Source organism: Elephas maximus, chromosome 2, assembly GCF_024166365.1.
Source record: "Elephas maximus indicus isolate mEleMax1 chromosome 2, mEleMax1 primary haplotype, whole genome shotgun sequence".
In the NCBI taxonomy this organism is placed as follows: domain Eukaryota; kingdom Metazoa; phylum Chordata; class Mammalia; order Proboscidea; family Elephantidae; genus Elephas; species Elephas maximus.
In genome coordinates, this window is record NC_064820.1 from 151866902 (window position 1) to 151891646 (window position 24745).

At 38.3% G+C, this 24745-nt stretch overlaps 1 protein-coding gene across 1 annotated transcript in view; it reads left to right on the top strand.

The window, feature by feature from the left end:
* Positions 1-24745, top strand: part of CTNNA1 (catenin alpha 1) — a 194467-nt gene that overhangs the window by 36268 nt on the left and 133454 nt on the right. The gene's annotated exons all lie outside the window — the stretch shown is intronic.

Here is a 24745-nt window from a genome sequence, read left to right on the forward strand (position 1 = left end):
TCTTGAATGTTTCAGGTAATAGTTAAGACTTAGAAATATTGCAGCACAATTTGATAGCAAATAAATGGGGCAGAAGTTTCCCTTTCATCCTACTTGATACCTCTTTTTAAGGTTCATACTGAAGATAATGGGGAGGAGTCCTGGTGGGGCAGTGGTTAAAGTGCTTGGCTGCTAACCAAAAGGTCGGTGATTTGAACCTACCAGCTGCTCTGTGGGGGAAAGATGTGGCAGACTGCTTCCGTAAAGATTTACTGCCTTGGAAACCCTATGGGGCAATTCTCTAAGTCCTATAAGGCTCACTATGAGTAGGAATCGATTCGACAACAGTGGTTTGGTTTGAAGATATGGAAGTGATAAAACGGAAAAATGGCTACACATTCTGAAAATGCCCTAGCAATTATTCCATTCTGTCAAACTGGTATGGTAAATCATCTGTGCACATTTTTACTAGTTTGTATTTGAAATCAGTAAATCTGGGCTTAATGGAATCATGTTTTGGGAAACTCAGAACTGATAGTAAAGTGGTAACCCACAGCTTACTAGTAGTTAACTGTAAGAAAAATTGTATTGCAGGTATGAAAACTAGTTGCCATTTAGTCAGTTCCGATTCATGGGGACCCCCTGTGTGTCAGAGTAGAACTGTGTTCTGTAGTGTTTTCAGTGGCTTATTTTCCTGAAGTAGATCTCCAGGCCTTCCAGTGTGCCCCAGGGCATACTTGAACCTTTAATCTTTCAGTGAGCATCTGCATTTTAACTATTTGCACCACCCAGGGACTCCACAAATATGAAAAGAAGACTTTGAATCTGGGAGATAAACTTCTTGAAACTTAATTTGGTGTTAGGCTTCTGGTCTGGTCGGGCAGAAGGACTAGAACAAGGATGTAGGTTATTGTAGGGCCATTGGATATTCGCTGAGCCCCTACTCTGTAGCGCTTTACTGGCTTCTGGGAAGTTCCCTAGATCTCTGGTGGCCTACAGCAAAGTGCATAATCCAGTGGATCCTTACGTCATATTCATCCCTGTAATAGTAAGGGCAGTGTGTTAAATGGAGCCAATATGTTCACTTGTTCTGGATTTGTGAACTAAAAATCTTGAATGGTAAATATTTTCTTAATTTTTAGGCTGCAAATGATGAGATTACTAGCTAGGTGATTTTGAATAAATTTAAAGCTGTTTAATTGTCCATTTCAGGACAGTTTTTTAAAGTCCTGTTAAGGAAATCAGGGTGGCAACTTTGTTGTTCTCAGTGGGACAGCTCTGCTTCCAAAGCCTTTGTCTCCTGTAATGAAACTCACAATAATATTAACCGATGAGTGGCCAAGTGTTCATTGAGTCTAGTGACTAAGACATTTTCAAAATACATTTGCTTGTTGCAGGTAACTTTTTATTTATGCATATCTCTTGCTTTAGAATTTTTTCTGATGCAGTGTTTGCAGCAGTCATGGTACAATATGTATCCTCACCCTCTAGAAAAAAATCTCAGAATTTTTGAATGCATACCTAAATTTCTGTTTTCCTGTTATTTTTGTTTATATCTGAGAAATCCTTTTTATGTGTCCCTGAATCATAAATACTTGTGTATCCCAAGTCCAGCTTTGCAGTTACTTATGATCATGATCTATTTACCATAATTTGCCTTCTGTCTAGAAAAAAAAAAAAAAATCCCAAACCAGAGTATGACAAAATATAACTGCCTCATCATCATTATCACATCAGATACGAAAAGCCGAAATGCCTTGCTTTTTTTCTCTTGGCTTGTTTTTCTTTAGAGAATCTTAAATGGTGATGAAACTTGTGTGATAAATAGAACAAAATATGTACTGTGAAAATGATTAGGCAAAAATTATTTTAATCAACGAAGCCTTATTGGTTATGTTGTTGAAGCTGCTCAGTCATCATTTGAGACCCAGTAGTGGTGTTAAGGAAACCCTGGTGGTGTAGTGGTTAAGTGCTGTGGCTGCTACCAAGAGGTCGACAGTTCAAATCTGCCAGGCGCTCCTTGGAAACTCCACGGGGCAGTTCTACTCTGTCCTGTAGTGTCGCTATGAGTCGGAATTGACTCAACAGCAGTGGGTTTGGTTTTAGTGGTGTTAAAATACTTCCATGGATTCTGGTACTCCTCCCTCAAAAAGTAAAGCCTAACTTCACTGCTAGGTTGGACTTAGTGACTTGCTTCTAATGAATAGAATGTGATGGAAGTGATAATACATTACTTTGGAGGTGAAGTGATAAAAAGGGAATAGTGTCCACCTGGCTGTTTCTCTTGGCTTACTTGTTCTGGGGGAAGCCACCTGCCCTCCCATGAGGACATTCAGGAAGTGCCCCTGATCTGCCACCTTGGAGGCAGATCCTCCAGCTCTAACCAAATGTTCAGATGACCACAGTCCCATCCAGCACTGAATTCCTGACTCAGAAAATCCTGGGAGATAATAAATGTTTGTTTTCAGCTACCAAGTTTTGGGTTAACTTGTTATGTGGTGAAAAATAATTAGTACAAACAGCTTTCCCAGATTTTGCCTCAGTAATCTTGAGTGCTTATATAAAACTCTGACCTTATTACTCTGAATTTTACTGACATGTAAAACATAAAACTGAGATACAGGGTACTATGACCTACCCAGAGCTCCAGAAGTTGGGTTAGAATTATTTGTATTTTAAGTCTGTTGCTTAACCACTGGACCACCTACTTGCTAAAGGATGTGTAAGAAGATTTCTTTATTCTGAATTAGTTTTGACGACTTTCGTCTAGGACAGGTTGGCACCTTTTTTCTGTAAGGGGCCAGATAGTAAATATTTTAGACTTTACTGGCCATTAGGTCTTCGTTGAAGTTGAAGCTATAGCAGTATGTAAATGAGTGAATCATGGCTGTGTACTGATAAAACTTATTTACAAAAACAACAGGTGGGCAGGATTTGACCCACAGGCTAAAGTTTGCTGATCCCTTGATTTTTAAAATGTAAGAGCTCACTGTTTTCGAAGAAATATTTAGGTATGTATTTATAATGGTTTTGAGCCAAAAATAAGCCCTTCCATATCTTTGGGTTTGTACATACCCTGTGCTGCCCCTGTGCTTTCTGTGCAGTCATAACTTATAACTAGAAAGTTGAATATATATAGTTTTTGTAGCATAACTTCACTTTTGTATTAATCCTTGATTACATAGGTAATAAACATGAACTTTATAAGTATACTAAAACTTGCTATAATGCTATAAGTGGGGTAAAAACATTCATGCACATAAAACATTTTATGTCATGGTTAAAGAAATGGCCAGGTGAGCCTCCTGTGGTGGATGGCAGCCAAAACCCAATTGCACAGCATCTAGATCCCTGTGCTGGAGGGGTTTCATTGTTCGGCTCAACCTAAGTGTTAAATATATGGGCTGAGGCATATATGTACTTTATAGATGTGCTCTTTTCTTCTTGGGAGCCTTTCCCAGCCTCCATCTCCCCCATCCTGATCAAGTCATTCTCAACTTATAAAACTTGGTCATATGTCTTCGCCTCTCCAGTCTCCGGGAGGGCAGGTTCTGTTCCATTCTGGTGACAGTTCTCTGTGGCACCCGACATGGTGCCTGGTGCAAGATAGGCACTTAAATGTTTGAGTAAGATAATTAACTCCGCTCTTCAGGGAGTATGTGAGAAAAGGCTCTTTGCTCAAAATTGAAAATGAATTTTTCTCCCTAGTGCCAAGTATAAATGTAGGGGTAAGGGTAGAGAATCTTATATTTCTTTTTTATTGATATAATTCACATACCATAAAATCCATCACTTTAAAGTGTGCATTTCGGTGGTTTTTAGTACAGTTACAGTTGTGCAGCTATCACCACTAATTCAGAGCATTTTCATTACTCCAAAAAAGAAACCACCTACTCATTAAGCCACTTGCTATACATACACACACACACACACACACACACACACAAATATAAACATTACATAGAAAAGAGTAGTAGCTGCCTTTGGTATATAATGTATTAATTCTTGACTAGGGATCTGGCTAGAAAAAGAGGGTCCTTAGCTGGGCAGAGGGCACCTGAAGGACAGAGTTGGAAAGACCTAAATGAAACTTGTTTGAAAAAGGAGGGACATTAAAAAAAGAGAACCAGTGATGGTAGATTGGAAGTGGAGTGGTAAGGAATAGCTTCTACTAGAGCAGGGTTTTAAAATCTATTAGTCACTTCTCATGGAATCCAGAATTTCTGGAGCCATTGAAGCTGGATAAACCCCTGAAACTGTTGCCCTGAGATAATCTTTAAACCTTAAACTGAAAATATCCCTTGAAGTCTTCTTTAGACAAAACAATTTACAAATTAGTTAAGAATGTCTGCCTTAAGCATTGTGCCTCCTTTAAAAGCTATCTATATGGGACCTAGTTGAGAACAGCAACTTGAAAGTTTGGATAGGAAACTTAGAGGGTTTATGTTAATGGGGGAAGAACAATTCAGAAAAGGAGGGGGAAAATGGTTGTACAACTTGAAGAGTGTAGTCAGTGTCACTGAATTGTACATATAGAAATTGTTGAATTGGTGTATATTTTGTTGTATATATTCTAAGCAGCAACAAGAACAAGATAAAGACAGACAAAAAAATCCCTTAGTCACAATTCACATTTGGATCTCAGAGGCTAAGATCAGAGACTTGCCGTTTCATCAGTAGCTCATGGGTATTTCTGGGTGGATGAAGGAAGAAAAGATCCAGGGAAGCTGAAGCATACCTTTATGTAATCCCACACTGCTTCTGGGGATGCTTTGCTTGGTAAAGCTGCTGAATAGGTAGATGATTGGTACACTGGGCAACAGTAGATTTCATGGGAAGAAGTTTGTGTTGGAGAAACCAGAGTGGGAAAAGGCTGAGTGACTGTAGTCCCTGATGATCATCTTCCCTCTCTGCCTGGTGACGTGCAGTTGGTCTTCCAGCATACAGGAGGCTACTTTTCCTATTGTCCCAGAGTTTATAATTAGGACACGTGGACGTAAAAAGTAATAGGATGTCATGGGCAGAGGAATGGATGGTAACACTGGGATAAAAAACACTTCCTGAAAGTGTTAGAGCTTTCACTGGGTCTTAACAGGTGGAAGGAGGAGGAGGGGGAAGGGCATCTAGTAAGAAAAATAGCAGATTATGCAAGGCGTTCTTGAGGGCCCTGACTGGAGGAGGGAGGAGTGTTCTTGAGCACTGCTGGGAGGAGAGGTTAGAAGGAGAGAGGTTGGAGCCAGATTTTAGAAGGCTGAAGTGCCAGGTGAAGAAGGCAGAAGACTATTAGAGAAATGACATAGAACCAGAGAATTCTATGGTTGGGCCAAGCCTCACAGCTTAGATGGTTTAGGTTCTCACAGAACTCACTCTCTCAGGAAGCAGCTCTTTCCAGTATTGGTTTGTGTTTATTTTTATACTTTTATTCTTCTTAAATTAAACTGAAATATGTCTCCTTAACTTTCTTCCTGTTATAAGAAGTTCTGCCATCTGGGCCATACAGAATATGAGGAAAAGTGGTATTTTGGGGAGGTTAGCCTCTAAGATGTGTGCAGGAAAGGCCAAAAGGGTTGGAAGAGAGCCTGGAGGCAGGACCGATAGCCAGGAGACCATCATAGTAGTTGGGGGATAAGGAAGGGACTGCCATGGCAGACATTGGGAAGGGAGAATTGGCCAGTCTCATGCAAGTTAACTGCCAGCTTGGCCTGTGCAAATGGTTGATCTTCTCAATAGATAAAACTAAGGGATCTGTTAAGTGAAAATTTGTAGTGATTTATTTTCTTGTGTCTTGAGTCATATAGGGTGTGTGTTGAGGCAGTGTGTTACTAAGAATGCCAGATACATTACCCAAATTAGAGTATGTACTCGTTAGTTTAGAGTCATTAGAATTCTCCTGTGCCAGATTTTGGTCAAATTAAAAAAAAAAAAAAATGCATCACAATATTTGCTTCATTGTTTATTTACAGTAATAAAAAGTCAGCTAACAGGTTTTTTTTTTAATTATTATTTTTACTTTTAATTTTGAAATAATTATAGATTCACAGGAAGCTGCAAAGGTAGTACAGAGGTCTTGTATGACCTTCATCGAGTTTCCTCCAATGGTTCCCCCAATGGCTACATCTTACGTTACGATAATAAAATATCAAAATCAGGAAAATGATATTGTACAATGTGTGCAAGGAGTCCTGGTGGTCAGTGGTTAAGCCCTCAGCTGCTAACAGAAAGATTGGTGGTTCCAACCCAGTGGGAGAAAGATGTAGCAGTCTGTTTCTGTGAAGATTACAGCCTTGGAAACCTTACAGGCAGTTCTACTCTGTCCTGTAAGGTCACACTGTGAGTTGGAATTGACCAAATGGCACACGACAACAATGCATATAATTCTGTGTTATTTTACGACACATACAGATTTGTGTGTGAAGCATCTGTGGGTGGCACAAACGGTTAAGAGCTCAGCTGCTAACGGAAAGGCTGGCTGTTTGACTCCGCAGAGGTGCCTTGGAAGAAAGGCTTGGTGATCTACTTCAGAAAAATAAGCCATTGAAAACCCTTTGGAGCACAGTTCTACACTGACACATATAGGGTCACCATGAGTTGGGATCGACCTGACGGCACCTTTTTTTTTAAAACTGGTTTATAGATTTGTGTAACCGCCACAGCAGTCAATACACAGAACTATTCCATCACCACAAAGATCTCTCTCATGCTATCCTTCTATGGTTAAATTTATCCCCCTTTTTTCCCCACCACTCCTAACTCTTAGCAACCACTAATCTGGTTTCTATCCCTATAATTTTGTCATTTGAGAGTGATGTTGTGTAAATAGACTCATACAGTGTGTGACCTTTTGCGATTGGCTTTTTTTTTTCTTTTTAAAAGGGCATGATATCCTTGAGATTCATCCAAATTGTATCAATAGCTTGTACCTTTTTATTGCTGAGTAATATTCTGTGGTGTGGATCTAGCTTGTCTTTTCATCCTCTTAACAGGGTCTTTTGTAGAGCAAAAGTTTTTAATTTTGATGAAGTCCAATTTATCTTTTTTTTTTTCTCCCTTTTTCTTTTTGGATCATGCTTTCAATGTCAATCTGAGAACTTTTCATCAGGCTGTAGCTAATGAAGATTTTCTCTTTTTAAAAGTTTTATAATTTTACATTTAAATATTTGATCCATTTTTAGTTTTTTTTTGTATGAGGTGTAAGGTTTAGGCTGAATTCTTTTTTTTTTTTAATGCCTTGTATTTTCTGAATTAAAAAATTTATTTGCTTGTGAATATTCAATTGCTTTAGTATCATTTGTTGAAAAGACTATATTTCCTCCAATGAATTCCTTTGCACCTTTGTCAAAAATCAGTTGGCCCTATTTGTTTTTTTAATGGAATTTGGAATTTTTTTTTTTAATTGTACGTTAGTTGAAGGTTTTTAGAACAAAATGGCCTCTCATTAAACAGTACACATACTGTTTTATGACACTGGTTGCCAACCCCATGGCATATCAGCATTCTCCCTTCTGAACCTTGGGTTCCTATTACTAGCTCTCCTGTCCCCTCCTGCCTTTTAGTCCTTGCCCCTCGGCTGGTGTGCCCCTTTAGTCTCGTTTTGTTTTATGGGCATGTCTAATCTTTGACTGAAGGGTGAACCTCAAGAGTGACTTTATTACTAAGCTAAAAAGGTTTCTGGGGGCCATACTCCCAGAGTTTTCTCCAGTCTTTGTGAGGCCAGTAAGTCTGTTCTTTTTTTGTGAGTTCGAATTTTTTTCTACATTTTTCTCCACCTCTGCCCCAGACCCTCTATTGTGATCCTTGTCAGAGCAGTCAGTGATAGAGGCCGTGGTAGTTGTGGTCCGTTAGTCCTTTGGACTAATCTTTCCCTTGTGTCTTCGATTTTCTTTATTATCCCTTGCTCCTGAAGGGGTGAGACCAGTGGAGTATCTTAGATGGCTGCTCAGAAGCTTTTAAAACCCCAGACGCTACTCGGTAAAGTAGAATGTAGAACATTTTCTTTATAAACTGTTTTATGCCAATTGAGCCAGATGTTCCCCAAGACCATGGTTCCCACATCCCTCAGCCCAGCAGTTTCGTCCCTCGGGGAGTTTGGATGTGTCTGTGGAGCTTCTATGACCTTGCCTTGTACAAGCTGTGGTGGCTTCCCCAGTATTGTGTACTGTCTCACCCTTCACCAAAGTTACCACGTACTATTGTCTGTTTAGTGTTTTTCTGTCTCCACCTCTCTCCTCCCTTGTAACCATCAAAGATTGTTTCTTTTTGTGTGTAAACTTTTTCACGAGTTTTTATAGTTGCGGCCTCATACAATATTTGTCCTTTTGTGATTGACTTACTTCACTCGGCGTAATGCCCTCCAGATTCATCCATGTTGTGAGATGCTTCTCAGATTCATCATTGTTCTTTATCTATAACATAGCAAGTACTCCATTGTGTGTGTACCATGGTTTGTTTATCCGTTCATTTGTTGATGGGCACCTGCGTTGTTTCCATCTTTTTGCTATTGTGAACAATGCTGCAATGAACATGAGCGTGCATATGTCTATTCTTGTGACGACTCTTGTTTCCCTAGGATGTGTTCCTAGGAGTGGGATTGCTGAATCATATATTTCTATTTTCAGCTTTCTAAGGAAGCACCATATCATTTTCCAAAATGGCCGTATCATTTTGCATTCCCACGAGCAGTGCATAAGAGCTCCAGTCTCCCCGCAGCCTCTCCAACATTTGTTATTTTCTGTTTTTTTGATTTGTGCCAGTAATGCTGGGGTGAGATGATATCTCATTGTGGTTTTGATTTGCATTTCTCCAATGGCCAGTGATCCCAAGCATTTCCTCATGTGCCTGTTGACCGCTTGAATGTCTTCTTTGATGAAGTGTATGTTCATTTTCTTTGCCCATTTTTAAATTGGATTATTTGTATTTTTGTTGTGGAGGTGTTGGATTTTCCTGGAGATTTTAGACATTAGAACTGTGTCGGATTCATAGCAGCCAATTTTTTTTCCCCAGTCTCTAGATTCTCTTTTTACTCTTTTGGTGAAGTCTTTTGATGAGCATAAGTGTTTAATTTTTAGAAGATCCCAGTTATCTAGCTTATCTTCTGAAGTTTGTGTACCGTTAGTTACGATTTGTATCCTGTTAATGTCGTATATTAGGGCCTCTAGCAGTGATTCTATTTTTTCTTTTATGATCTTTATAGTTTTTGGCTTTATATTTAGGTTTTTGATGCATTTTAAATTAGTTTTTGTGTATGGTGCGAGATATGGGTCCTGTTTCATTTTTTTGCAGATGGACATGGAGTTTTGCCAGCACCATTTGTTAAATGACTGTTTCCTATTTGATGGACTTTGAGTCCTTGTTGAAGATCAGGTGACTGTAGGTGGATGGGTTTACATCTGGGTTCTCAATTCTGTTCCACTGGTCAAAGTATCTGTCATTGTACCAGCACCAGGCTGTTTTGAATACAGTGGCTATATAGTAGGTTCTCAGGTCAAGTAGTGCTAGCCCTCCTACTTTATTCTTCTTCAGTTGTGCTTTACTTATCCAGGGCTTTTTCCTTTTCCATATGAAGTTAATGATTAGTTTTTGTATTTCTTTAAAGAGTGTTGTAGGTATTTGGATCAGGATCGCATTGTATTTGTAAATTGTTTTGGGTAAAACTGCCATTTTGACAATGTTGAGTTTACCTATCCATGAGCATGGTATGTTTTTCCATTTTTGTAGATCTCTTTTAGTTTCTTGCAGTAGTGTTTTATAGTTTTCTTTGTAGAGGTCTTTTACATCCCTGGTTAGATTTATTCCTAAGTATTTTATTTTTTAGGGGATATTACAAATGGTATTGTTTCCATGATTTCCTTTTCATCGTTCTCTTTATTGGTGTATTGGAATCAAAAATCAGTTGGCCCTACTTCTCTGGGGCTATTTTTGGGTTCTCTGTTTTGTTCCATTGGTCTATGTGGCTATCCCTCTAATACCCATAGTGTTGATTGTGATAGCTGTATAAGTCTTCAAATTGAGTAGTGTGATTTCTTCCGCTTCATTCTTTTTCAGCTATTCTAGTTCTTTTGCCTTTCCATATACATTTTAGAATAATCTTGCCTGTTTCTATAAAATTTTGGTAGGAATTACATTAAACTTGTATGTCAGTTTGGGAAGAGTAGACGTCTTTATTATGTTGAGTCTTAATCCATGAATGTCTTTCCATCTATTTAGATCTGTTTTGATTTTTTTTAAATCAGTGTTTTATAGCCTTTAGCATACAAACCCTGAACATGTTTTGTTAGATTTACATGTAAGTATTTCACTGTTTTAGAGCAATCATAAATCATATTTTATATTTATTTGATTTTGTATTCCTTTTCGACTCCTGGCCACATGCATGTGCATTTTACCTAGTTTTAAGTCTAGCTTTCAATATCTTTATTTATCTTCTTTTAAAAAAAAAAAAAAAAAATTTTTTTTATACCAATCACAGGCATTTAAAATTTTTTATTGTAAAATATATATATATCAAAAATTTGCCATTAAAACCTTTAATTACTGGCATCCTTAATGATTTAGTATAACCTTGGAATTTACAATCTTTAAATAAAAGCTGCATATTGCATTATTTCCCAATTATTGGACTCATAGATTATTTACATGTTTTTGATATAAATAACGCTGCAGTGAGTGAACACCACTGTGCATGCAGTGTTTTCCTTTTTGTTTATATCCTTGATTAGCTAGCCTGGGTCACATGTTCATCTCAGGATACGTTCATCTCAGGAATGAGAGTGGAGCTCTCCACAGGGGTGGGGTATAAGAATGTGATTTTGCATGGAAAAAAAAATTTCTCTCTTGACCAGTATTGGGCTTCCACCGCCTGCCCCCGCCCAAGAAAAAAAAAAAAAAAACCGGTTGCCATCGAGTTGCTTCTGACTCATAGTGACCATATAGGACAGAGTAGAACTGTTCCAAGGGTTATCAAGGAATGGTTGGTGAATTTGAACTGCCGACCTTTGGTTAGCAGCCATAGTGTGACATAGATCTTAACCAGTGCGCCACCAGGGCCTTCAGTACTGGGATAGTACTGTTAACAATTTTACTATCTTTATAGATGTAAAATGCTATTTTCTTTTTAAAATTTTACATTATTTGATGGTACTTTATGTTAAGCATTTTATCATTTTGGTTTATTAATGTATCCGAAACATGATGGTGCTTGTGAGAGCCCTTAGGGCTGTGACAAGTATCTATAAACATTAGTGCCCCTTTGCCTGTTGATTTGTTGAAGCATTATTGGTTTTCTTACTGGTTGGGATTCTACTAGGTTTGCAGCAATTTAGCCGTGATTCATTAGACCAAAGGTGCAGATTTTCTAGATTTCCGATCACTAATCTGTTAGCATAGCAGAGGTAGAACGAATTTGGAGTAGAAAATCAAGAAATGATTGTGTGTCTTTATCTTCTGTTTTAATAGTGGGACAAGATTTATGGTAGTCCTGGAAAAGGTGGTTGAGTTCTGTTGAACCCAGCAAGGATTGTAGCTAAAGCCAGTGATTCTTACTGCTTAATAGACCATTTGGTTTCATCTTTGTTCCACAACTACCATGCCACTAACCAAAGCCAATCTCGTCTCTTGTATGTGGTGTTATTCACCTGGTGGACAAAGTGAAAACATCTGCATAACTCACTGCAACCTCTAATCCAATACTGGAAAAACATTTGATAGTGATACCTGTATACCCCTTCTCCCCAAATGATTAGAAGGCGAAATAAAGTAAGTTCTATTACTGAATATCCTTGTCTAGTAAATAGAAGGCAGGCACCTTAATGTTTGACTTGTAGCTTTCCCCCTTTCACAATCAAGTACTTACGTTTAGCAATATTTATCTTAACATTTTTTTGGAGGCTTGTTATTTTCAAATTTTGGCTTTCAGATAATTATTCCATTTCAGGTGAACTTTGATAATAGTGAAAGTGCATTATCCTTGAGGAGAAGTAGGACTTCAACTTATTGAGAATAATTAGTGTTACTCAATACTAAATCTTAATTGTTACAGGAAATATCTTTGAAAGTGTCTTGTTGTCAATTTTGGAGCATTAAAACAATATTGCTCTATTAAAACGATAGAGTTAAAACTATTGAGTTTGCTAGCACCTGGGTGATCCTAGTACTTAAGAGTTGATTCGTAGTCTTGTTGCACAGAAATCTTCTCAGCTTTCTTAAATAGTAAAAGCACAGAATTATTCAGTCAGATAAAACTTAAAAAAATTGTTTTTATTTTTTTAATTGTGCTTTAGATGAAGGTATACAGAGCAAATTAGTGTTTCGTTAAACAGTACACATATTGTTTTGTGAAATTGGTTGCCAACCCCGTGACATACAAGATACCCGCTTCTTGACTGTGAGTTCCCCATCCCTATTTGTCCAGCTTTTGTGTCTCCTCCTGCCTTCTCGTCCTTGCCCATGGCCTGGTGTGCCCTTTTAATCTGGTATTCGTGGTTGAGCTACCTGTATTACTGTTTGTTTTATGGGCCTATCTACTCTTTGGCTGAAGGGTGAACCCCAGGAGTGACTTTAGTACTGAGTTAAAAGGGTGTCCAGGGGCCATACTCTAGAGTTTTCTCCAGTCTCTGTCAGACCAGTAAGTCTGGTCTTTCTTTGTGAGTTAGAATTTTCTTCTACATTTATTTCCAGCTCTTTCTGGGACCCTCTATTGTGATCCCTGCCAGAGCAGTTGGTCGTGGTAGCCAGGCACCATCTAGTTGTGCTGGACTCAGTCTGGTGGAGGCTGTGGTAGTTGTGGTCCATTAGTCCTTTGAACTAATCTTTCCCTTGTGTCTTTGGTTTTCTTCATTCTCCCTTGCTCCAGACGGGATGGGACCAGTGATATATCTTAGATTCAGTCAGATAAAACTTGACGATCTCTTAGGACATTTTCATAAATGAAGGATAGGTGATAAGAGTTTTTAATCCATTAAGTGACATTCTTTTATTTATCGTAGTAATTGTGTAGTGAGTTTGAGAAAATAGATGCTATCTTGGTGTACAGCCTGAATGATTTGTGTATAACCAAAAAACCAAACCCAGTGCCGTCGAGTCGATTCCAACTCATAGCGACCCTATAGGACAGAGTAGAACTGCTCCATAGAGTTTTCTAGGAGTGCCTGGCAGATTCGAACTGCTGACCCTTTGGTTAGCAGCTGTAGTGCTTAACCACTACACTACCAGGGTTTGATTTGTGTATAGGGAGAAGAAAAATACATATGTGTGAGTGTGTGTGTATCTATTTTCATTGTGAATCTTGGCAAGGCAATTTTAAGGAAAATAACAATGTATTTCATCCCTAACAAAAGAATATTGAGCACAAGCTATCAGGCTCTTGAGGCATAATTTTCTCCCCGGCAACTGACTAGAGGATCAAGTCAGATTGAAGGAGGTGAAAATTGGTCTCCTGTCCAATGCAGATGTTGACAGCTTCAGAGTGATGTACCCACATCTAATATATACTCAGCCTGAAAGATAGATGTTAAAAGGCAGATGTGATCAGGACAAAGCAACTGTCAGGGACTGTTTTGAGTAGGGTTTGAGAGGTAGACAGGAAGGAGGCAGAGTGGAGTCTGAGTTTGCAGAGTTGGTGGTGTGAAGACTTAAAACATGTCTTTGAAGAGCTTTGTGTGTGTGTGTGTGTGTGAGAGAGAGAGAGAGAGATTGCATTTTAATTTCTCTGATGTGGTTGGTGTGATTTTAATCAGGTTGGGATCCTGAGCTTGATCTTACATATGGGCTCTTTAATGTTTAGTATGGATTTCAAAAAGTGCTCTGGAAGAGCAGTAGCAGGCAAGCATTTAACATTGTGAAAAAGATTAAAGTTAAGGTAATTAGGTTTTCATATTAGTGTAACCACTTTCTTCACTAAGCCTAACAAGAAATCAGCTGATTTCTCGCATACTCTTACTTTGAGTTTTGGCTTCTCATTTATCACCCTGCCTTTTTCTCTTGCCATTTTGGTAAAATTTTCATCCTGTTTTCTCCTCTTATTTTTGCGGATGTCTCTTTTCGTGTGATCCTCCTTATGGCTGGATCTGCTGTTAGAAGTGCTCCTGCTCCAATTCCTACCCTTCACATGTTCCAGAGGACTATGATTAACTTAAAAATTGTTCATTATTGACCCCCATTCCTCCAGTCTCACCATTTAACGCGTTTTCTCTTGCTCTTCATTTAACTTGAGCAGGAAAAGCAAAGTATAAATTCCAAAAAATCATTAACTGGTTGTCAAGAGAGTGTTTTATGTCTTAAAGTTGTCTATCTGACTTAAACTGTAAGTCTCTAGGGTAGAGGCGGTATTTTCTTTGACTCAGTATGTGTCAAGGATGCTGTCCGCTTCTGGATCACTACCCTGGTGTGAGCATATGCTGCTTCTCAAAGCCTTGGGTTTTCGTCTAGGCAGTTAGGAAGTAAGGAAAGGAGAAGAATGTTTTTATATTCTGATGATTCCTGTCATTTTACAATTGCCCGCCCACACCCCCAAGTTTGTCTTAAATTCACAAAAATAAATAACAGTAGCCAGGATAATAACTTTAAGTTACAGTGGGTAGTATTAATTACTGCATTAATATATTTGGAACCCTCATGGCATAGTGGTTAAAAGCTAGGCTACTAAACAAAAGGTTGGCAGTTCAAACCCGCCAGCTGCTACTTGAAAACCCTATGGGGCAGTTCTGCTCTGTCTTATAGGGTCACTATGAGTCAGAATCGACCTTGACGGCAGTGGGTTTAATACATTTTATATAGTGTAGCTGAGGAAATTATTGTAGGTATTAACATTTTGGCTCTGATGTGACTTCAACCATGATGTTGCAGTAACGTGGTTTCTACAGGCTGATTTCTTAAGAAAGTAATTCCAAGTTGAAATGCATGTTATGCATTTATTTGAATGTGTAATCAGGAAGTAAGTGCCTCTCTTTAGAGTGTTTCTGCGTAGCAGCAGGGCACACTTGAATTAGTAAGGAAAATGAGAACATGAATATGTGTGGTACTCTATTTTAACTTTTTTAAAAAATCCATTCTCAAATGAAAAAAAAAAAAAAAATCCCCCCCCCCCGCCCCCCCGCCCCAGAGTCCCTTCACCCCCAGGGAGTGGGGAAAGAGTGGCTAAATTGAGAGACCTGTTTTCTGGGCTGTATCTGATCCAGATGGGCTTGCAGTATTTAAATAACTTGATATTAAATGTTTGTTTCTTGGGTTGACTTTCAAAAGAAAAACAGTTTTGTAGATTAAAAACAACATTCCAAAAAGTTATTTTAAAGCATCTGTCAGGGATGCTTATGAATTGTCAGTTTATCTGTAATTATGGAGGTATCTTCCAGGGGGTCTCTGTTTTTTTGCCAACTCCTCTGGCATCATTGAATGGAGGAGCAAAGGTACAGAGAATCAGAGTGTTTTTTTCAGGTTCATTCTCATTTGGAATGAACCACAGGGCATGTGGGTTATTCCAGATATGCCATCATTTCAGTCCCATCCCATAAGGGCTTTTTTTTTTTTTCCCTCCTGTGGATCTATTTATTTATTTTGAGGTGTATTAGTTTTCTGTGGCCATGTAATAAATTATCACAAACTTAGTATCTTAAAATAGTACATATTTCTTTTCTCACAATTTCTGTGGTTTGGGAATCCATGCGTGGTTCAACTGGGTTCTTTGCTCCGGGTCTCACAAGCAGTAATCAAAGTGTCAGCTGGGCTGTGTTCTCATCTGGAGGCTCAACTAGGGAAGAGTCAGCTTCCAAGCTCATCTGGGTTGTTGGCAGAATTCATTTGCTGGTGGCTGTGTGAGTGAGGGTCTCAGCTTCTTGTTGGCTGAAGGCTGCCCTCATGCTCATGCCCTAGAGGCTGCCCACAGTTCCCTGTCACATGGCCCTCTCCATAGGCAGTTCACAACATGGCAGTTTGCGTCTTCAAGGCCAGCAGAAGAGTCTTTCTCCAGTCTGCTTAGGTAGAGTCTCTTCTTTTAGAAACAAGAATTTTATTTCTTATTTTTATTATTATATTTTTTATTGTACTTAAGATGAGCGTTTACAAAACAAACTAGTTTGTCATTAAACAGTTAATATACTTATTGTTTTATGACATTGGTTAACAACCCCATGGCATGTCAACACTTTCCCTTCTCTACTTTAGTTTCCCTGTTACCAACTTGCCTTCTAGTCCTTGCCTCTGGGCTGGTGTGCCCCTTTAGTCTCATTTTGTCTTAAATGCCTGTCTAATCCTTGGCTGAAACGTGAACCTCAGGAGTAGCTTCGTTATTGAGCTGAAAGGGTGCCTGAGGTCCATACTCTCAGGGTTTCTCTAGCCTCTGTGATGCCAGTAAGTCTAGTCTTTTTTTGTGAGTTAGAACTTTGTTCTACATTTTTCTCCAGCTCTGTCTAGGACCCTCTATTGTGATCCCTGTCAGAGCAGTCAGTGGTGGTAGCCAGGCACCATCTAGTTATACTGGACTCAGTCTGGTGGAGGCCATGGTAGATGTGGTCCATTAGTCCTTTGGACTACTCTTCCCCTTGTATCTTTAGTTTTCTTCATTCTCCCTTGCTACTGTAAGGGCTGTTTTGTGAAGTCTGTTAATTTTTGCCACTGTGTTGTCACTTTATCTTAATTAACAAGTATGGAAAATGTCTTATTACCAGATAATTGGCAAATGAGTTAATCTTGTGGTTTTTCTTTTTTTTCCCCTAGGGGAGTAAATGGGGTATGGTAGGAAATGGCTGTTAACTCTTGGTTATCTTGAAATTAACAAATAATTTTTTAAAACCTTGGTTGTATTAGTTCATTATTTTTTAAAATGAGAGTTGGTACAATGGGTATAAAGAGATAAGAACAATTGTATCACTTTTTTCTCAGTTATATTGCACTTGTTAAGATACTTTAATCAGATATTTTAAAAATAATTTGATATAAAGTTGGTTTATCAATGGAGCTAAAGCACTAAAAAGTAACTTTTAAAAATTAAGAATCCCATGGTAGGGAAGTTTTAGATATCCAGATCTAGGGCTGGACTTCTTTACTTTTCACCTTGTAACAAGATGCTGAGCTATTGAGTACAGGGATGTTTGCCTGTGATGTTGGTTGCTTGCCTTTTTTTTTTTTTTTTTTTGCCTTGCTTCAACCACTGCCTGACTGGAACTAAGAATTTATTTTTAAACAAAAAGTTAATTTTCTGCAGTGAACATGTTTTTGATAAGAAGACCAAAAATGAAAGTTACCTGTAATTTTGTTACCCAGAGATAAAATCAGTGGTTAACAATTTGGTCTAAACCTTTGTAGTTTGTTTGCCATTAATATACTCACATGGGTGGAAATATGTGTGCTCTGTTGTGTCATTTACTTTTTTACTTAGTGGATCCTGAACATCTTCCAGTATCATTAAGTATTTTTCTATAGCATAATTCTTAAATTTTTATTGTGCTTTAAGTGAAAGTTTACAAATCAAGTCGGACTCTCATACAAAAATTTATAAACACCTTGCTATATACTCCTAATTGCTCTCACCCAATGAGACAGCACACTCCTTCCCTCACTCTCTCTTTTTGAGTCCATTTGGCCAGCTTCTGACCCCCTCTACCCACTCATCTCCCCTTCAGACAGGAGATGCCAACGTAGTCTTATGAGTCTACTTGATCCAAGAAGCTCATTCTTCACTAGTATCATTTTCTGTTCCATAGTCTAGTGCAATCCCTGTCTGAAGAGTTGGCTTTGGGAATGGTTCCTGTCTTGGGCTGGCAGAAGGTCTAGGGTCCTTCTAGTCTCAGTCAGACCGTTACGTCTGGCCTTTTTATGAGAATTTGGGGTCTGCATCATGCTGCTCTCCTGCTCCATCAAGGGTTCTCTGTTGTGTTCCCTGTCAGGGCAGTCATCGGTTGTAGCCGGGCACTATCTAGTTTTTCTGGGCTCAGGCTGATGTAGTCTGTGGTTTATGTGGCCCTTTCTGTCTCTTGGGCTCATAATTACCTTGTGTCTTTTGTGTTCTTGATTCTCATTTGCTCCAGGTGGGTTGAGACCAGTTGATGCAGCTTAGATGGCCTCTTGCTAGCGGATAAGACCTCAGATGTTACTCACCAAAGTGGGATGCAGAATGTTTTCTTAATAGATTTTATTAATAGCATAATTTTTAATGGCTGAACAATATTCCCTGTAGAATAATATGATTTAAGAAGGTTATTTTGAACCAGAAAATAAAGGCTTCCCTTTCATATTATGACCAGAGTTTTAGTTACCTTTCAAATTTTTAAAGGAGTGTGGTAATGAGTTTTTTAAAGTCTGAAGGCTGCCGTTTTGTTAACAAGTATAGTATGAGATAGCTGCCTGAGAAGAAAAAAGATTTTAGATATTTAATATCATTTCAGCTAAGAAGACCAGAGTGACTTAAGCAAGGTCACCCAGGAAATCATTGGGAGAAGGGGATGAGAATTCCATGTATGGCCATGAATTGATCCTGAAATAAATAGATATAGTGAACATCTTTTAGATGGTAAATGGCTTTTAACTCTTCACGTGGAATCTTCTGTCATTTTGACACAGGACCGTGTTTGTTGGTTTGCAAAATCATATTCAGGTGGGTGCCATAAAATATCTTCTCTCTGTTAAATTTGTCAGTTGACAACAGACAGCATTCTGTCACAAAATGTTCTGTTTAAGAAATGCCTACTTTGAGTCTAAGTTGAACCACTTTGCGGCAACTAAACAAAAAGTTACTGCAGTGAGATTGGGGCTGCAGAGAGCCCCCTTATTTCATCATTTAGCTTACCATATTTTGGAGAAGCATCTCAAGACAACAGATTTTACAAAGCTTTTAAAAAGAGATTTAATAATGCATGTTAGTTTTCCTTTTTGCATATTTCTACTTTTTCTTTTACTAGCCGTGGAATTTTTATGCCTCACAAAAGAGAAATTTTGTATACAGACAGTTTTTTTTGGTGAGTGTTTTAGATGATACCTTTCTAGGAAATTCTGAGTTTTATATATTACCCACACATAGGCATTAAAAGTATTTTTAATTTTTGTGATCATTTAAAAACTTTTTTCCTATGAAAGTATGTTCGTTATAGAAAGTTAAAAAGAAAGAAAGAAAGAAAAAAAAGGCCAACAGTAGAAAATAATCACCCATCAGGCTATATCACCTTGTGATAAACTGTTAATATTTTGTTGTATGTCAGTGTAATTCCCCCCATTACTCCCGTGTGACATAAACACATTATTACTGTGCGGTGGAGATTGTTGTATATCTGCTATTTAAGGTGGAAATAAAAATTTCATTAATGAAGACCTGGGGGTGGGTGAACTATGTAATTTATAGAAGATAGGCCATGTTCTTCTACTAGGCTAGCAAAGTTTATGTCTCTCCCTGGACCTAAAAGATAGAGAAAGCTGTAGTCAAGGAACATATTAAAAATATCTTTAGTCCCTTTCTTGATGAAAACATTCAGGACACTAGGAATAGAAGGGAAATCCCTCAACTTGATGAAGAGCATTTATAAAAAACCCGTAGGTAACATACTCAGTGGTGAAAGACTGAAAACGTTCCTCTAAGATCAGGAACAAGACAAGAATGCCTGCTTTTACCACTGCTATTTAACATTGTACTGGAAGTTCTAGCCAGAACAATTAGGCAAGAAAAAGACATCAAAATCAGAAAGGAAGAAGTAAAACTGTCTCTATCTGCAGATGGCATGATCCAATATATAGAAAATACCAAGGAATCCACCAGAAAGCTACTAGAGCTAATAAATGAAATTAGCAAAGTTGCAGGGTATAAGAGCAACAGTTAAAAATCCAGGTGTGTTTCTATACTCCAGCAATGAACAATCTGAAAGGATGTTAAGAAAACAATTCCATGTACAATAACATCTAAAAGCCTAAAATACCTAGGAATAAATTTGATCAGGGAGGTGAAAGACTTGTACGCTCAAAACTGTAAAGCATTGTTGAAGGAAATTAAAGACCTAAATAAATGGAAACACACCCTGTGTTTATGGATTGGAAGACTTAATATTATTACGACGTTAGTACTGCTCAGAGTGGTCTACAGGTTGAATGTAATCTCTAACAAAACTCCAACAGTCTTTTTTTTTTTTTTTTTGCAAAAATGGAAAAGCCAATCCTCCAATTCATGTGGAATTGCAAGGGGCCTTGAAGAGCTAAAACAATCTTAAAAAAGAAAAAAAATTGGAGTACTTACACTCCCCAATTTCAAAATGTACTGTAAAGCTTACAGTAATCAAAATAGTGTAGTGTGGGCATCAGGATAGACATATAGACCAATGGAATGGAATTGAGAGCCCAGAAATAAACCGATTCATCTGTGGCCCATTAATTTTTGACAAGGTTGCCAAGTCTATTAAACTGAGAAAGAATACGTTCTTCAAAAAATGGTGCTGGGACAACTGGTTCTCCACGTGCAAAAAAATGAAGTTGGATCATGTGTGAAAATTAATTCAAAACAGATCAGTGACCTAAATATAAGAACTAAAATCATAAAGCTCTTAGAAGAAAACATTTGGTAATTGCATTATGACCTTGTTTTGATAAGGAATTCTTAGATATGACAACAAAAGCACAAGCAGCAAAAGACAAAATTGTTAAATCAGGCATCATCAAAATGAAAAAATTATTGCGACTCAAAAGACTTTACCAAGAAAGTGAAGAGACGGCCTACAGATTGGGAGAAAATTTTTGGTAGTCTTATATCTAATAAGGGTTTAATATTCAGAATATACAAAGAACTTCTAAAACTCAACAACAAAAAGATAACCTAATTGAAAAATGGGCAGAGAACTTCAACAGACATTTTTTCTCCAAAGCAAATACACAAATGGAAAAGACACCCAGTGTCATTAGGTGTCAGAGAAATATAAATCAAAACCACGATGAGATACCACTTTACACACACTAAGATGACTACTGAAACTAACAAGAATTTATAAGAATGTAGAGAAATTGGAATCCTTCTGAGTTGCAGTTGGGAATGTAAATTGGTGCAACTTCTGTGTAAAATAGTTTGGGAGTTTCTCAAAAAGTTAAGCATAGAATTACCATGTTCTTATTAGGTGCTGTTGAGTAGATTCTTACTTGTAGTGACCCCATGTGACAGGGTTAGAACTGCTCCGTAGTGTTTTCTAGGTAGTAATCTTTTTTAATCTTTACAGAAGCAAAGCGCCAGGTCTTTTTCTCACAGAGCCTCTGGGTGGGTTCAAGCCACCAACCTTTAGGTTAGCAGCCAAGTACTTAACCGTTGCACCACCAGGGCTCCTTTACAATTACCATATGACTCAGTAATTCCACTCCTAGGTGTATACCCAAAAGACTTGAATGCAGGAACTCAAACAGATAAATACTTGTACATCAATGTTCATTGCAGCATTATTCACAATAGTCAAAAGGTAGAGAGAACTCAAGTGACCATCAATAGGTAAAAGGATAAAATTGTATGTATGTACATACATACAAGGAAATACTATTCAACCGTGAAGAGAAATGAAGTTCTGATACATGCTACAACATGAATGAACCTTGAAAACTTTGTGCTAAGTGAAATAAGTCAGACACAGAAGGATAAATATTGTATGATTCCACTTATTTGAAATATCTAGAATAGGCAGCTGCATAGAGACAAAAGCTTATTAGTGATTACCAGGAGCAAAGGAGAAGGGGAGATGGGTAGTTACTGCTTAAGGGGTACTGATTTTCTTCTTCTTTTTTTTTTTTTTAAATTTATCGTGCTTTATATGAAGGATTACAGGGCAAATCAGTTTCTCAATAAACAATATACTTATTGTTTTGTGACATTGGTTGCCACCCCCACAACATATCAAAACTCTCTTCTTCTCGACCTAGGTTTCCCCATTTCCGTTGGTCCAGTAAATGAATAATTTATTCTGTAAGGTTCAGCACAAAGCTGGTTTCTATAAGGTTGAGGTTAAAGATGTCCCAAATGTCCAACTTTTCCAACCTATTTTACCACTTTATCATCTCTAACATCAACTAATCCCTGTCCCCTCACTACTCCCTTCCGTCTTTGGGTTCCCTAAATTGCTGTAACATAACACAGAACTCACAAACCATATAAAAGAAATGGCTCACACAGTTGTGGAGGCTGGCAAGTCCCAAATTCGTGGGTCAGGCATAGGCTTCTCCTGACCCACATGGCTGTAGGGGTTGACGAGTCCAAACCAGAAGAGGCTGCAGAAGCTGGCCAGTCAGGTCACACGATAGGCCACCATCCCCAGGGGCTGTGGAGACCAGCGAATCCCAGAATCCACAGGTCAGACAGCAAGCCTCTGGGCTCAGTCCTATATCAGGTAAGTCAAAACCTCCTGGGTGGGGCTTTGTCTTTAACAGATGGCTCTCTTCTTTATGGCATCCTTGGAAACATTTCAGGGGAGGCCAGGTCTGTCAAGGGAGCATTTGTATATCTATACTGTGTGGGGGCACATGACTGTACACACAGTGTGGGTATAAAAGTCTCTCTTTTTAAAAAATTTTTATTGTGCTTTAAGTGAAAGTTTACAAATCAAGTCAGTCTCTCACACAAAAACTTATACACACCTTGCTACGTACTCCCAATTTGATTTCTTTTTGGGTGATGAAATATTTTGGAAATAGATAACGGTGATGGTTGTACAACATGGTAAAGATAATTTCACTGAATTGTACACTTACAAATCATTAAAATAGCAATTTATTTGTTCATATGTTTTACCGCAGTAAAAAAAAGTATTCTTAGTGTTATTTTAGACAACAAGAGATACCTATCAGGGCTCCCTGGAAAACTTTTGAAGGTTGCGGAGATGTTTCCACACTGGATTTCTGAGGCATTGGGACCCTCTACCACAGCATTGGGGTTGGGAGTCATTCTTGTTGCATATAGGCTCTATGGGATGTCAGGTTGTAAATAGGAGAGGTGAAGGAGACGTCCGTTTCCTAAAAACTGGACGGAATTTCAGATTGACTTGTTAACGTTACTTTAAAAAAAAAAAAAAAACAGATGGAAAAACTAAGGGGCCAGCAAGGGGAACTAAGTCAAACTTTGTGACTAGTACCACAAAAACACCAGTTTTTACTACTTCTGCACTATGGAAATTTGTGTGACAGACCAAGCCCCTTTTACTGTGTCAATATCACAAATTAAAAGCCAACTTTTCCTCCATCCTTCAGGAAACTTGATATCAAGACTTTTTAAAATCCAAAAATGTGAGAAACAGTTGGTATGTGGCTAGTGACCATATTCTGAATAGGTTTACAAATTGGAAAAAGTAGATAGGAAAGTAGAAGGGGGTGTGGAAGTATTTGTTCTTTGACCACATACTGTGTGTTGGATACTGTGTAGTAAGTAATTGCTTTGCATGTATTACCTCATTTCATTTTTCTAACAACCCAGTGACGTGGGAGATTGTGTTCTATTTACAGAAGAGAGATCTCAGGGAGTGGCGAAGTAACCCAAGGTCTCACAGCCGCCAGATAGGAAAGCAGGAATTCAGGCCCAGCTGCGATACCTTGTTTAACCTATAACATGCAGCTTTCTGGGATAGAAGTGGTATGTGTTCATTAGCATTACTTTGTACCATTCTTTGTTTTAGAGGGGCAATGCAATAAAACATCTTAGGTCTTTCAGGTTTAGGTTAAAAAAAAAAAAAAAGCCTTTATTTCTTTCTCTTTTGCGTGTGCATACACAGTTTTCTCCAAGCCTGTTATTCCACTGTAACTTTATAAAGTTTGGTTGCTTTGAAGGGAATTTACTTGAGATATTTTGATGTATCAGAAAGGCCTTGATCTTGTCCTATTCTGAAGGAGAACTGTGGGGTTTTGGTCCACTTCCTTTATAATTGCCCTTCGTCCTTGTTTTGAACTCCAGAGGAGCTTACCTTTGATAACCAGCTTAGTCGAGGAGAGCACCAGGGGAAGGGCATTGGGTTCTCTTAAGTTTCATCTCCTTTTTATCTTAGTTAATGCTACATGTAGCGTGCTTGATTGGAGACAGTTGGGACAGGGCCAGAAGACCCAGTTAGTTTCTCAGCCTTTTCTGCTGACCATGTGACTTCGGGCAGATTGACTGTTTGCCTCATTTTTTCCAGTTTGCCATTTTTTTGTGTGTGTGGAAAGAGTGCTTTTGATCTCAATGCATCTGTAAATTAATTGACAATTTCTTTTTTTTTTAAAGAATTCTTGATTATTTTTGAATTTGAAAAGTTTTTACATTCTGAACATCTCAAGTCAATCTTAGTGTCTTGACTCTTTTAGAGGGATGGCTATTTAGCAAAAGTTGGAGGCCCTGTCTTTGGCTAAGGGCTTATTTACATGTTTTTTTCATAGTTCTGTGAGTAGTGTTGTTGTTAGGTGCTGTTGAGTCCGTTATGACACATGACTGTGTACAACAGAATGAAACACTGCCCAGTCCTACGCCATCCTTAAAATCTTTTTATGTTTGAGGCCGTTGTTGCAGCCACTGTGTCAATCCATCTTGTCGAGGGCCTTCTCTTGGAATCTCTATGGGGCAATTCTGCTCTGTCTTACACGGTTGCTATGAGTTGGAATTGACTCCATGGCAGCGGTTTTGGTTTTTCTCCCTTACCAAACATGATATCCTTCTCCACGTAACATGTCCTCCTGATAACATGTTCAAAGTAAATGAGATGAAGTCTTGTTATCTCCTGTTTGTGTTCCATTTCATTTTTGATGATTTTCAGTTTTCCTAGACTCATGCTTTGTATATTCCATGTTCCTATTATTAACGGATGTTTGCAGA